Raw genomic sequence first — 10,139 nt, 5'->3', positions numbered from 1 at the left:
CCCAAATACCAGAGCGACACTGGCAACGAGTTGATGTCCCTTCCGGTACATGCCATAAGTGATGTTGCGACATTGTTGGCAACAGTGGTCTAGACCTGCCTCCCTGCCGGTAAGTCTCCCACTGATTGGTTGGCAGGGCTTGGAGGCAGGGGATCCTCACCCCTGGCAGGGGACTGGCAACCCAAGGCAAAATACTGGGACAAACCTGAACTGGATTTCCCCAGCTAGCCCGATCTCATGAGATCTCAAATGCTAAGCAGGGTAAGCCCTGGTTAGCACTTGGGTGGGAGTCCAACAAGGAAATCCAGGATTGCTACACAAAGGAAGCCCAGGGGATTAGGCAGATTCATGGAGGATAGGAGCCAGCATGATGTAGTGGTTAAGAGTGGTGGTTTGGAGTGGTGGTTTGGAGCGGTGGACTCTAATCTGGAGAACCGGGTTTGATTCCCCACACCTCCACATGAGCGGCAGACGCTATTCTGGTAAAGCAGATTGACTTCCCCACTCCTACACATGATGCCAACTGGGTGACCTTGGGCTACTCTCAGCTCTATTAGAGCTCTCAGCCCCACCCACCTCACAAGCTGTCTGTTGTGGGGAGGGGAAGGGAAGGGATGGCGACTGTAAGCCGGTTTGATTCTTCCTTAAGTGGTAGAGAAAGTCGGCATATAAAAACCAACTCTCCTCCTCCTCCTCCTTCTTCTTTCATTAGTGGCTACTAGCTATGGTGACTAAAGGGACCCTCCATGTTCAGAGGTAGTAAACCTTTTAATCCCAGTGCCAGGAGGCAACATCAGGGGAAGGTTTCGGCTTCTATTCCCTGTTGTTGGACTTCCAGGTTGGCCACTGTGTGAGACAGAATGCTGAACTAGATGGCCCACTGGTCTAACCCAGCAGGGCTCTTCTTATGTTCTTTTTATGCTATGCCGAGGAAGGTAATGGCAAACCATCTCCGTTTGCCTCTTGCCTTGAACCCCCCATGAGGGGTCACCATAAATTTGCTGCAACTTGATGGCACTTTCCACCATGGGATTATAAGGAATACTTACATAGCCAACCTGTCTTCCATTTCCTTTCAAGTTGTATCCACAGTTCAAGTTCATGGTCCTGGAATCAAGAAACGAGTTGGATTCACATTGCCTTTGGTTCTCATCCTCTTACTACGGCTTATCCTCTGGTGTACTCTGCCCCAAGGAGACACTTACAAAAGCTTCCACCACAGTGATCCTTTTAGCCTCTAAGGCTCTGTTCCATCTTTTGTCTTCTAACTTTCCTTGTCAGATCTCGGAAAGGAAAGCTATGCGCTCCCCCCCCCTTTTTTTTTTTTTTATGAAAATGGAAAACGTGAATTCAATTTCCCCAAGTAGCAAAAAGGGCATCTATAAAAGCGAGAGATGAAAGGGGAAAGATTGACAAGTGCCTGTTGGAGACCTAAGTTTCCCCTCTTCCCATTCCTTTACGTTTGTCCTTTTCATAAATAACTCATTCTACTCGATATAAAGGTCCCTCCGCCTTGCAGGGAGCAGAAGGTATCAGTGAAAAAGTCTGGAGTTCTTATATTTTATTGGTAGCCTCTCGTTACAATGAAAGGGGTTTATGGGCTTGACTTTCTCCCATGCAATTAAATAGTGGGGTTCCTTAATCTCCCATTTGTACCAACAAAAAATATATAGAATGAAGGGAGATGTTTTTCAGGAAGGAGGGAAAATTGGCCTTGGAGTTTATTTACTACATTTAATCAACCGGTGTTCCCTTTAGCCTCCGCAAGCGCCTCATCTTGCTTTCCCCCAGCACAGCGAGAAGTCATTCCGCTCTGTGAAAAACCACGCAGGAAGGAAGAATTGCAGCAGAAGTTTCTCCTTTTCGTGTCCGAGGAACGGATTACAGGGATGCCTTTCGGGTGATTGCAGACTCCAGAGGTTTTACAGATGTCTGGCTCTGAAAGCGCGTGTCCTGTTTTAAGACTTCTCTTCCTCTGAAAGGTATAAAAAGTGGAACGGTGACATTGGGCAGGGTTGTCGTGGCATGAAACGAGAAAAAAAAAGGGCAAAGCGCCAGAGGTTACGAGGCGTTTATCTAATAGCTTGTAGCTACTCCAAAGTTTTACAAAATAGTAGTAACAACAAAGGTTCAAATAAATCACAAAGCATGTATTACAGTATACGAATAATGAGCAAATGCAAAAAGCAAAAGTGTGGATAAGATGACATAAAACCACAACAGTTTGAGCAAAAGCCAAAACAAAAGTGTTGATAATATAACACAGAACCACAACACGGACAGGTATGCTGGCTAGAAGAAGAGTTGGTTTTTATATGCCGACTTGCTCTACCACTTAAGGGAGACTCAAACCGGCTTACAATCACCTTCCCCTCCCCTCCCCACAACAGACACCCTGTTAGGTAGGTGGGGCTGAGAGAGCTCCAAGAGAGCTGTGACTTTCCCAAGGTCACCCAGCTGGCTTTGTGAGTGGGCGTGTGGAAACAAATCCAGTTCACCAGATAAACTGCAAATAAATAAATTGCAAAACATGTATTACAGTATACAAATAATGAGAAAATGCAAAAAGCAAAATATAACATAAAACCACAACAGTATGAGCAAAAGTAAAAACAAAAGTGATGATAATACAACACAGAACCTCAACAGTGACAGGTCTGCTGGCTAGTATCCCGTTTTGACATCCTTCTTCAGACGGTAACTGTAGCTATCATCAAAAATGAAGTAACGGTCCTTTATGAGCCAGCATGGTGTAGTGGTTAAGAGCGGTGGTTTGGAGCAGTGGACTCTGATCTGGAGAACCGGGTTTGATTCCCCTCTCCTCCACATGAGTGGCGGACGCTAATCTGGTGAATTGCATTTGTTTCCCCGCTCCTACACATGAAGCCAGCTGGGTGACCTTGGGCTAGTCACACTCTCTCAGCCCCACTTACCTCACAGGGTGTCTGTTGTGGGGAGGGGAAGGGAAGGTGATTGTAAGCCGGTTTGAGTCTCCCTTAAGTAGTAGAGAAAGTCGGCATATAAAAACCAACTCTTCTTCTTCTTATGACACATAGGTAATATGAGACAATGAAGCCATGAATTCAATTAACACGTGCAGTGTAGACGGCTATGGGTCGTATGAAGCAAACCTATGGTTTTCGCCACCCGCAAAACTGTCTGAGTTGTTCAACGTGAAATTATGTGCTGGCTCCTGGGAAACACCTTCGCTACTATTTGCCAGAGCTGAAATGAATGTGTCCCTCCCAATTTTCCTCGAGATATTCAGATCTGCATTTGACATCCGGTGATGTTGGATTGCAGTACATTTGCTATTTGCCATTCATATTTGAATTCAATATTGGATATTTGACAGCCGACATAGAACAGGTATATATATATATATATATATATATATATATATATAGGCCTGCAGTGGCATTGATTGTATTGGACAGGTTGCAGTGGCATTTTGTTAGCAGAAAGCTTAAAGGTAAAGGTAGTCTCCTGTACAAGCACAAGGTCTTTACTGACCCATGGAGTGACGTCACATCCCGACGTTTACTACAGTTCCAGATCTGGCAAAATTTATCATCAACCTTTATTGCTCATTGACAAAGTCTTAAGCATTCACAGTGTACAAGGGAAACAGTTGTACAGAAACAGCCTGATCCCATTTAAGCTTAGCACAGAATAGAACGTTTACTAGGCCAACGATCTTTACGGGGTGGTTTGCCAGTGCCTTCCCCAGTCATCTTTCCTTTACCCCCAGCAAGCTGGGTACTCATTTTACCGACCTCGGAAGGATGGAAGGCTGAGTCAACCTTGAGCCGGCTACCTGAAACCGACTTCCGTCAAGACTGAACTCAGGTCGTGAGCAGAGCTTGGACTGCAGTACTGCAGCTTACCCCTCTGCGCCATGGGGCTCCCTAGCAGAGAGCTTGGGAGGTTTCATATAGGATGCCGGCCAAAACACAAAGCAATCACGAGATGCCAGTGAGCTTCACACTCTCAGATTTCAAATTGACACCTGCAGAAAGCTGCTTGTAAATGCAATATATATATTTTTTCCCCCACAAACTTCCCCAAGACAGAAATCCTTGCCCCTTAGGGGCCATTCCAACTTTGCCGTGGAGGTGGGGAAATAGGTTTACCAATTTCCGGGTGAGGCCTGAATATCTCCTGCAATTATGACTGCTCTCCAGACTGCAGAGGTCAGTTCCCCTGAATGAGAAGGCTGGTTTGGAGGGTGGGTGCTCTATATTTACAAGATGCCCCAGGATTTACAAGAACTTTGTAAATCCTGAAACGTCCACAATACCACTTCTTGTTTTTACCAGAAGTGCTGTCAGCATCCTGGCGCCATTCTGGCATGCACACCATTCCCCTGGTCCAATTTTCTCCTGCCAGCATGCCAGCCACCCCCAGGCAAAGGAGCAGGATGCCAGGAGTTCTCCCATTATAGCGAGAGACATGGCCTCCCTACCCACCTAATGATGTTTTGGGAAGCTGGAACGACTCCTGGCAGGGAATTATTTATATAACTTTCGAGCAGCAGATGGAGTATTCCTGCCAGCGCTGCTCAAAATTACAAAAATAACCTTCTACCTATGTGTTGCAGTTTCTAAAAACATACTCGGAGGGAGGCAGGAGGCCCTTTCCCACACACCAAGTGTGAAAGGGCTCTCTCTGATCATAGAATCATAGAGTTGGAAGGGATCACCAGGGTCATCTAGTCCAACCCACTGCACAATGCAGTGAATTTCACAGCTACCTTTCCCCCACACCTTCAGTGACCCCTACTCCATGCCCAGAAGATGGCCAAGATGCCCTCCCTCTCATCATCTGCCTAAGTTTTCAGAATCATCATTGCTGACAGATGGCCATGTAGCCTCTGCTTAAAAACCTCCAGGGAAGGAGAGCTTACCACTTCCCGAGGAAGCCTGTTCCACTGAGGAACTGCTCTAACTGTTAGAAAATTCTTCCAAATGTCTAGATGGAAACTCTTTTGATTTAATTTCAACTTGTTGGCTCTGGCCCGACTTTCTGGGGTATCAGAAAACAACTCGGCACCCTCCTCTGTATGTCAGCCCTTCAAGTACTTGAAGATGGTTATCATATCCCCTCTCAGTCTTCTCCTCTCCAGGCTAAACTTACCCAGCTCCTTCAACCTTTACTCATAGGAAGGTCTCCAGACCCCTCCCCATCTTTGTTGTCCTCCTCTGATCTTAAAATGACTTTCCCTGCAGCTGCTGTCTGACTGCAGGGAACACAAGTTGTGTCAGGGAAATCCCGACACATCATACCAGAACACATAATGCATAGTTTGGCCCTGAATTCCTAGCTATCATTTTTTTTTTTTTTTTTTTAGAAAAGTCTCTAGTCCCTTTCATGGGAAAAAATATGTCTTCCCCCTTATAACTCCACAGTAAAAATGGCTAGAGTCTTACTTTAAAAAAATAAAATCAGGGGATCCTCAGAACCTGACAAAAAAACACAGTATGGTATAACAAGATTCAACTGCTGATTTTAAGAGCCTGACCCTCGTCATGGGACATGTGGAGGAGGAAATGGACATTGGGGAGACAAAGAAAATGTCTGCTGGGTGAGCAAGACTAGGAAAATCTGAATTTTCTCACTTCCAAGGCTTTACTTTGATCCTTCCCAAAATTACACTGACGAGAAGGAGGAGAAGGAGAAGAGTTGGTTTTTATATGTTGATTTTCTCTACCTTTTTAAAGGAGAATCAAAGCGGCTTACAATCACCTTCCCTTCCTCCCTTGGGAGGTAGGGGAGGCTGAGAGAGGTCAGAGAGAGCTGTGACTAGCCCAAGGTCACCAAGTTGGCTTCATGTGTAGTAGGAGTGGGGAAACAAATCCAGTTCACCAGATTAGACTCCCCTGCTCATGTGGAGGAGTGGGGAATCAAGCCTGGTTCTCCAGATCAGAGTCCGCTGCTCTTAACCACTACACCAAGCTGGCTTGAGAAAGATTGGAGGAAAAGGCAAATTAGCCCCATGAGGTGCATGACTACCTGATGCTGTAGGGAAGCAGGAACAAAACCACATCCCAACAGCGTCAAACCTGGGGCAAAAAGCCTGTGCAGAAACCATCTGGCTTTGCCATACAGGCAAATCCAGTTGCACACGATTGCTGTATCCCAATAGCTACCCATGCATCAATGGAAACTAGCTCAAGCATGGAGTCCACTAATTCAGCTCTTCCTCATCAATTATTAGAAAAATGAACCCAGTTTGTCTTCCCACTGGAGAGATGCCTCCTCACAGAATTCAAAGCTGAATGGAGGATCCCTGGCCTGTACCGTTTGCTCCCCTGGTGACTCAGTCAGTCACAGATAACTGTTTTGTGTGTGTTGTTCCTGCTAAGGTGACCTGGACTTGGGAAAGGCCATCTCTCTTGAGTGAAAACACAAGCTTGTACTTCACTTAGCCCCATGAGTCATGCTGTACTGGGTTGAAACTGGTTTAAAGGGAGATGGTTATTAGGGGCACATTATCAGACCCGGAAAAAGAGCATCGAGGTGGCCAATTTGTTCCTGATCAGACACAGATGACGTGCAGAGGAAGAGGAGGAAGAAATGGATTTTATACCCCACTTTTTCTCTATTGTAAGGAGTATCAAAATGGCTTACAGTCACATCTTCCTCCACAACAGGCACCTGGTTAGGTAGGTGGGGAAGAGGATTCTGGGAGAACAGTGACTGGCCCAAGTTCACCCAGCAGGCTTCATGTGGAGGAGAAGGGAATCAAACTCTGGATTAGAGTCCATTGCTCTTAACCACTACACCACGCTGGCATGTGTATCAATGGTGTCGATGGGGTTGCGACATGTTAGGTATATACCTATTGAATCCACACCTTTCCATTTAGGTGGGGAAAACTGGTTCAGGGGGTGCCCCATCTTCCATTAGAAACAATTGAAAATGTCATTGGATAGTTGGGGACACCCCCTTTGGGGGCCCATAAAATTGGACCCCTTGACCCACCAAACTTGGAGGTTCTTCTAAAAAGAGTCACCTTTTTGACTTTCTGGTGCCTTTACCTTGAAAAACAGCCCCCCAGAGCCCCCAAAACATCCCTATAGACTTTAATGGAGCCGGAAATTTTTGGATATCTGGAAAAAAAAATCCGAAAAAAATCATTTACCTGTATGGTATTTGGCTTTTTTCGGCTTTTCCGAAAATTTTCAGGTCCAATGAACCCGAATCTGAAAAATACCAGAAAAATGGTGCACACCTCTAACAGCTATTCTTTCTGTGCTGTTTCAGACGGGCACCGTGTTAATTTAAAGCCCAAGCGCTTCTTTCTTTGCCAGGGAGTGACTGATGGCAACGATGGGTTAACCCAACGGATAACAACCTGTCTAGACACAGGAGCAGAAGTTATTACTCGCTTCTCTTGAAATACACCCAAAGATCAGGTGGCTCCCTTATCTCTTGAAAGGGAACACCAACCTCCAATCTTTTATGCAGGTGTATGCCATATTTTTCATCTCGGGTGACTGACAGGTATAGAGCAGGCTTATTTATGGGATCCTTAGCAGTGTCTGGGGCTGCCTTGATACTGTAACTGTTGTGAGCTTTTCGAAGCCAGCAAGGTCTATAGAATAAAACTATAATGTGCCGATGACAGGATGGCTGGGATGTTAGTCGGATGTCTCTTGTCGCCTCGCAGAATGTAAGATTGCGACGGAAGCGTCGTGATTTAACATGTAAGATACTCGGAAAGAGTGATGGTTAGTAATCAGCTAGTAGGATGCAGGTGGAAATGCACACGGCCTCCCTTTGCTTGGGGTGCTTTATTTTGCTTTATTCATCTGTGAGTATTCAACAATGATTTACTGACACATCAGAACATTGTCTTTCATGTCTGACTTTGGACTCGGCTGTTTGTTTGTGAGTAAAACTGTTTGGGGTATAAGGGAGCTGGGGGCGGAAGTGATGTGTTTCTTGCAATGCTACCCAAAAATCTTCATTGTGAACAAGTGTAGAGTGATGCATATTGGGGTAAAAAAAAATCCCAACTTCACATATACACTGATGGGATCTGTGCTGGCAGTAACAGACCAAGAATGGGATCTTGGGGTGGTAGTGGATAGCTCCATGCTACTAGTCAAAATGGATACTAGTCATGATGCATACCTATTCTCTCCAGTATCCAAGGAGCATGCCTGTTCTATTAGGTGCTGTGGAACACAGGCAGCATAATTCTGCACCAGCTATCTTGTTTGTGGGCTTCCTAGAGGCACCTGGTTGGCCACTGTGTGAACACACTGCTGGACTTGATGGGCCTTGGTGTGATCCAGCAGGGCTTTTCTTTTGTTGTTATAACTTGGAAGGCTTTAAGAGGGGAGTAGTTCATGGAGGAAAGGGCTGTCGATTGCTACTAGTCAAAATGAACACTAGAAATGATGCATACCTATTCTCTCCAGGATCAGAGGACTATTATATTAGCAGGATAACGCTGCTGCAGTCGTCTTGTTTGTGGGCTTCCTAGAGGCACCTGGTTGGCCACTGTGTAAACAGACTGCTGGACTTGATGGGCCTTGGCCTGATCCAGCATGGCTCTTCTTATGTTTTATGTTCTTACCTGTTTGTATGTTTGCACAATTTGGCTCCTGTTTCCCCTCCCTTAAAAAAAAAAAAATCCCCTCCATTGTGATCTGCAGCTGCTGGCGTGCCATTTTTTCAAAGGAGGTTCTTCTTCAGTCTGCCTATGCGAGCCAGCCAATTAGGGATCACATGCAGGCATGATGACAGCACAGCAGTACATAACCAATCTGATTTGGCCACGTGACGACTTTGAAAAGCCAAATCAGAAGGCAATGCCTCCTACCTAGGATGAGAAATAATTTGCATCCTCTTTTATGTACCTCTGATATTCACTGAAACAAGGTGAGAGATTGCATTCTTTTGTTGTTCTGTTTTGCAAAATATGTATCCCTTCCATTTTGCCTCACTCTGACTCTGAAATGTGTGTGCAAATGAGCCGTTGCAGAGAAAAACACCCATGACGAAACGTTTCTATCACTTCGTATTGCTTATTTATTTAAAAGATTGTGTTTTTTTTTAATTTAAAAAATCAGCTAATGGGTTTTTCAATGTGGCAAATTAAACAGCTGTTGGGTTATTGTGATCATTGCAGATTTTGTAAACAAATTATTTAAAAAATATTAAATTGCCTTTTGTAATGGACAGTGAAAGACAACTGAAAATCTTACAGAGCAGAGAACTGCACATAAAACCATATGAAGTCAATGAAATAGCTTTCATTTTGCTCCTAAAGTAGGGGGTCCCAGCCTTTTTGAGCCTGCAGGTGGACTCTAATCTGGAGAACCAGGTTCGATTCCCTGCTCCTCTACATGAGGTCTCCACATGAAGCCAGTCACAGGTCTCCAGCCCCCATCTGGAAGTTGGCAAGCCTAAGTAAGAAGAAGGGTTGGTTTTATACCCTGATTTTCTCTGCCTTAAAGGAGACTCAAACAAACTTACAATCACTTTCCCTTGCTCTCCCCACAAGAGACACCTTGTGAAATAGGTGGGGCTGAGAGAGTTCAGAGAGAACTGTGACTAGCCCGAGGACACCCAGCTGGCTTCATGTGTAGGAGTGGGGAATCAAACCTGGTTCTCCAGATTAGAGTTCATCGCTCATGTGGAGGACTGGGGAATCAAACCTCGTTCACCAGGTTAGAGTCCACCACTCTTAACCACTACACCACGCTGGCTCTCAAGTACCCCTAAGGACTGAAGTAGGATTGAGAGCCTGTGGGATGAAGTGGTTAGTGTCAGACTAGGATCTAGGAGACCCAGGTTCGAATCCTTGCTCTGCCACGGACACTCACTGGGTGACCATGGGCCAGTCACACACACTCAGATTCACCTACCTCATAGGGTTGCTGTGAAGATAAAATGGAAGAGAGAAGAATGATGTAAGCTGCTTTGGGTTCCCCACACAGAGATTGGCAGCCCTGCAAGAAATGCAGCTGACGAAAATCAGCCATGCTGCCACAGGGCACCGCGAGTTGACTTAGTGACTGTCCCTTTCTGTGTTATGATACGAACGAAATAAGTTTCATCAATGCCTTCACCTGGAGCCAATTCCCAATGAGCGATTTTGCCTTCCAGGGAAGGGAGGGGGGTTG

The sequence above is a fragment of the Euleptes europaea genome, chromosome 4 (assembly GCF_029931775.1).
Source record: "Euleptes europaea isolate rEulEur1 chromosome 4, rEulEur1.hap1, whole genome shotgun sequence".
In the NCBI taxonomy this organism is placed as follows: Eukaryota; Metazoa; Chordata; class Lepidosauria; order Squamata; family Sphaerodactylidae; genus Euleptes; species Euleptes europaea.
The sequence above is the reverse complement of the archived record's forward strand: the minus strand, read 5'-3'. Positions refer to the sequence as shown.